Source organism: Arachis ipaensis, chromosome B06, assembly GCF_000816755.2.
Source record: "Arachis ipaensis cultivar K30076 chromosome B06, Araip1.1, whole genome shotgun sequence".
NCBI classification, from domain to species: domain Eukaryota; kingdom Viridiplantae; phylum Streptophyta; class Magnoliopsida; order Fabales; family Fabaceae; genus Arachis; species Arachis ipaensis.
Genome location: NC_029790.2, coordinates 120,040,245 through 120,046,238, shown reverse-complemented (window position 1 = coordinate 120,046,238; position 5,994 = coordinate 120,040,245). Strand labels below are relative to the sequence as shown.

General features: G+C 30.3%; 1 long non-coding RNA gene across 1 annotated transcript; it reads right to left on the bottom strand.

Moving 5' to 3' along the window:
* On the bottom strand, window positions 1,444-2,232 carry LOC110263518. The gene is made up of 2 exons (XR_002349313.1): window positions 2,101-2,232; window positions 1,444-1,614 (listed from the first exon to the last, which is right to left on the bottom strand). It is a non-coding gene; the product is annotated as an uncharacterized LOC110263518 (long non-coding RNA).

Genomic DNA, 5,994 nt, shown 5'->3' with positions numbered 1-5,994 from the left:
CCTTATGTTTTCCAAGAGTTGACACTTGACAGCAGAGTGGAATTGAGTAATTGATCCAGGATATCTGTCATCAATTTATTCTGTTTTAGTTTTGAATTTTCGTTGACAATTTATTTTATCCTTGAATTTTCAACTGCAATAAATTAGACATACTGTTTTTTACTACACATGCATATTTGTGTCATTATAATAAAACAAAAATAATGAACACGAAAAAAAGGAAATATATTAATTAGATGATATCCTAGACAAAATGATGTAACTAGAGCAACATTTCTCACACAATTCATATATAAACTCCAGCATGGAATGATTTAAAACTAAAGCTATGATAATTCAATTATTTCCATTTAGAGATGAAAAAAATAGCATATTTTCAAGTGAACTTCTCTAGTACTTAATATATTAAAGGTTCACAATTTAATTTAGTATTGAAAGAAAGATCTTTAGTTGTAGTTGAAAAAGAAAGAATATAAAGTTTATCTCCTAAAGCAGCAAAATGAAAATCATTATGGTCACTTCCAAAATCTTCAAAGGCAGTAGCAAATGGCACGTCCCTTTCATATGTGCCTCCTAATCCTTTTCTGGAAAAGTTTAAAAAACATCAATAAATTTTCAGCACCATACTAATGTTCTTAAATTTCATATTAATTAAGGTGTGATATCACCTCTTCTACATGCAACCATGGCAAGATAAATTATACATGATGACACAATGCAATGTGAATTATAGTGTTACAACACAAAAACCAATATATCATGCAAACATGCACCCTATTCAATTATTGTTTATTAATTGATTTTAAAACTAAAAAAAAAGCAAAATATGAACGGCGACCAAATTATAAGTTAATTTTCATTTAACTAATTTGATAATTTGGAGTTTGGACACTAATTAATACTTCATTCATTCATTTTTTTTTTTTTATCATTTTGCACTAAGAATCTTAGAATCACTAATGAAGAGATACAATTAGAATAATTTCACTGAGATCAATTTCAGCAGCTTGCTCAGCATTATTTGGATTTTCAATAGCCACAGCCTTAAGTGTTCTAGTATGACCAAAAATTCTTTAAAATGATGGGACAGAGTATTCATTTTGGTAATCATAGGCTAAAAGAACTCTTTCAAGCTTGTTCTCATGTAAGTGGAAACTACCAATATTGGTTTTTGAAAATTTGGAAGGAAAAGTTCTTTTTAACTAATCATAGTGTTAAACAACTAATATCAGAAGTTGTTCAGGTGAAATTAGTAGTCTTTTGTAAGGATTTTCAGATGAAAATCTCAACATATAAAGCTACTCATTCATCTAAAAATATGCAGCTACTGTATGTTTAATACGCAGCTAGAATCTCTATCACTTAATAATATTTCTTTTTTTAATTAGTTAATTATTTGAATATAAATTCAATCTACAATTAAAAATTCACAGCTAGAATATAGTATAAATAACACTAGATCACAGGGTAGCAATTATTATACTTAAAATCCAACAATAGATTACCATAATTCAATTAAACTTTCAAATTTTAAAGGTAAAGAGAAATATTTGGAGGAATATATCTTGCAAGCTCCTATACACTGAATTGAAACCCATTATCAACGAAAATTATCTGTAAAGTTTGTGAAAAAAAAAGTGGGTTAAACACAATGAAGAGGAGAATCATTTTAATAACGATAATAGAATCATGTGATAATGAAATTACAGATAGAGATATACAAAATACACAAAAAATAAGTGATCAAAACCCCAACGATCGCAAGATTACAGTTCACAATTTATTCAAATCATCCATTTGCAAAATTCACTCATAAATCCTAAAAGAACCTCTTCATCGCACAAAAAACGACCATACAGACAGAAAACGCAGAACACAGAATAAAAAGAGCATCTTTTTCCCATAAATTGAGAAGTTCTTTTATCTTTTAATTGAAAATCTTAAAAGTTCTTTCCCTCCATCAATAAGTAAGACACAACTATAACCCATTAACCACAATTATTAGGAGGCTAAGGTAACAACCATATGATGCTAGATCTCAAATGAAAAAATAAGTCTTAGATACTATTGGCTAATATAGCAAGCAGCATCGATACCTACCAATTTGATTGGAGACATTGCAAGCTCCCTGCCTCTTCAATGAGGCTACTTTTGCTCTCTAAAATCTCAATGAGATCCTTAAGAACACTAAACTCTAGTGACATGGAATTTGCATCATGGAATCTGCAAATGAAATTCATGATACAAATATCTCTGTTGGTATCAAACACCAAAATGTAAATATAAAATAGTAAAGTAAACTATAAATTGATCTTTCAAGAAACGTAAAATCAGAAACCAAACAGCCAATTGATAAGTTTCTTATGCCATTTCAAGTAGTAAACTACAAATTGATCTTCCATCTAGATATAATTAGTATCAAACAGAAGATACAAATTCTAATCCCATGAAAAAAGGCTACAACTTGCACTAACCCAACGGCAAAGAAAATTATGGTGGCAAATATTCAGTAGAAGGCATTTTTGTTTGAAGGAAAACACATGTTCTATTTGGGTTAGTGCAAAAAGTTTCTGTTTCATAAATCTATTTTATCTCTTAGTGTTTTAATTTATGAGCAAAAAATTATTCACGCTAAAATAGAATATGATAAATACTTGATCACGTTAAAATAAAACAGCAGAAACATCACATGATATTTTTCAGTATCTCTTACAAAATTGAGATGATGTGAGAAGCTTAATGACAAAGGGAGCATAATTTTAAAAACTGGTGGCAGACTAACTCATGATGTGAGAAGCATTATATAAGTTATACCTTTCACACCATCAACTATTTTAATAAGTCTTTCTTCTAATTATTATAGCTACAAAAACAAAATGTGTCCTAAATTACTAATTAAAAAGATTTTACAATTGTCTTCAAATTGCATTGTCCAACAATAAAATTGGTAACTATAATAAGAAATAGATTACATATTTTAATCTATATAATTTATGCTTAATGAGATGAAATGAGCATGCGAGATTGTTACAATGTTATTCTTGCTAAAACTTAAATTTTTTTTTAACATATTTGCATATAATCACAGAAGGATGAATCTAATACTTACTTCGAATTAGTTCTTTTGGAAAGGTGTGTAAACATAACATTAAATAGAAATAGTTAAAAAATAACAAAACACAAATTATCAACACATTGAAAATTATGTTTGAATTTTAAAAAACTAATTAAGGAAGAGAGGCCAATGCAACATCTTATATAAATGGACCATCACCTTACCACTCCTTTCATTAAACTTTAATGCTAACAATTTTTTTTCTTCCTTTACTTTCCCATAACAAAACAATATTTAGAATGCAATCATCACAAAAATTTCAAATAAAACAAAGAGAACCAAAAATATATACCTCTTCTCACATTCAGAAAGTGGCTTCTTCTTTGGTGGTGCAAGGTTTTGTCTAGTTCATTCACAACCATATTCACTAACAACAGCAACATTCAGTAAATTTCGTAAACATGATTTTAGCTCCTAGTTATCTGCTACCACTGCAAAAAAAAAAAAAAAAATAGATCACATAAATTTCCTAAAATTCAACATACCAACCCTAAAATCACAATGAAACCATCTCATCAAACCATCGTATTTTTAAGCAGCTCCTGTTCATCGAAATTCAATTTACCTAAGTTTACCTTAACATTGTTAGCATTAGCTTGCCATTTGTCTTCATATCAGCATTCAGAATTCCACCCAGTTTAAGAACATGTATAAAAAATCAGCTTTATTTTTGCCAAGAATCATGTTCATTGCTTAAGAGTTTCAATTTTTCAAAGAGTATTTGCCTAACACCAATGTCGTGAGTTTGTTAACATCAATATCACAAGATTTCAAAAGAAAGTTATCAAATTCGCTGTATCCAAAAACAAATAACACCTTTTTACCATCTAAGCTACTACTAAAGTTAGTGTGAAGTCAACAATTACACTAATAATCTAAATAAGGACCATTCTTGCCTTACAGCAAATTATACTACTTTCACCATTAATATAACAATTAAGAGACACTACCACCTTTGCCACTGCTAAATGATCAAACCTGATTTGGTTTTGCTCTTTTGCCAGAACTATTTTATCATTTTTCTTATCATCACAATTGCTATGGCCTGTGGAAAATAGGAACCACTATCACTGCATACTATCAGCTTCGGTTTTGGTATTCAAGCAATATAGAATGATAATAAACATAAATACGAAATCAGATGGAACCTGCAAGAATCCTATGCTTACCTGTTTTTACCCATGAATTACAGAATCATTTATGTCAACACTTTAAGCTGCAACTTGTTGGTATATCTGCAAAACCTAAACACCAAAGCAAAAACGGCAAAAAAAAAAAAATAATGCTTGAAGCAATCAGCAAAAGTAAAGAACTCTAATGTTGAAAATTGAAGCCTAATAGTGTTAAAAAAGAAAGATTGAAACTCTATAAGGTTATTAAGTTACCCAAAACTGACCATCTTTAGAGATCTTGAGCAGTGAAGAACTTCTCAAAGCTCAAGCAACAACAGCAACAGTGTCTTCGAAAACCTCATCAGCCTTCACATTACCAAGAGATCCACAACCCGAACCAAAGTTTGAAAATGCAGCAGATATTCCACCGAAACACTAAGCAGGTAAAATCAAAAGCAAACACAGGGTCGTGCTTCGGTTAAACACAACTCCTAAGGCAAAACCCGCCGCTGCTGCTGCAGGGTCTCAGCCTCCTCTCCCATAAAAAGATTCATTCACCAACCTCAACATGCATACCAACCAACTACAACACCGTCAAACTCGCAGACCTTTCCCCTTGCCCTCTTCTTCAACTCACGCCTTTTCACTCTTCCTTTTTGCTTCTGTATTTTCTCTAATCGTGAATGATCGTGAGATTGAATTGAGAGAGAAACAAATTGAGAAAAGAGAGAGAGGGAGAGAGAGATAAATGATAAATTTGAATTTTTTCAAAGAAGACTAAAAGTTTAAAACTCATGTGAAAATTTTTGCTGGAAAATTCCCACTAATGAGTTTTGTTTAGAATTTGAAATCAAAATATTTGGCTGATCAACGAAAGGCAATCTGTGTGATGGTGTTATCAGCCAATCAAAACAATACTACATAGGACAACTATCACTCTCTCAGAAATCATTTAACAGTACTAAATAGTGTGTGCATTTACTGTTTCGCTAGTTAACCATTATATATTAATAGATTAGGACACTAGGAAAACAATAAAGATAAGGACAACAATACTAGACAAAGAACATTAGTAGAATAATATTCATAAAGTGGAAGAGCAAAACACAACAGAAGTGGTGGAGCTTGAGCTTCATTCGAAATTTTATTCTCAAAGCTATTTAATGTTATCTTTCTATAATTGAGAAAAATATTTGTTATTGTGAGTAAAAAAATATGAAAAAGTCATGAGAGAAAAAGCAAAAAAATGTATAAAAAAGCCAATACAATTTTTGTGTAATTTGATTGTGTTGAACTACGGTTTAGTTTCTCTTGTCAAGTTGGGATAATATTTGGTGGCTGATTGAACTAGTGGATTCTCCTTTACCAAGTTGGGACAATACTTGATAGTAGCTAAGCTTGAGTATAAGCTTAGAATTTGATACTAGATGAGTTAGGATTGTAATTAATTGGTATTGTGTATATACTATAGTTGATTATAGTGTAAATTCTACTATAATTTTAGTGGAGATTTGATGTAAATTTCATGACACTAAAAAATTGAACCAGGATACATATTGGTCTCATTCTCTTCGTTCCTTCTCTGTTTCTTTCTGATTTTAGAGACAAAAAAAATCTCTTACATAATCAACTTCCACAAAAAATAAAACAAACAAATTTTATTTCTAAATTCAACTTGATTTAATCTCTCTTCTTAAATTCTAGCAGTTCCATCGCCTGTAAATATAACAAAATGGACACAAAATTTAGTAGTGGCAGGTGCAACAA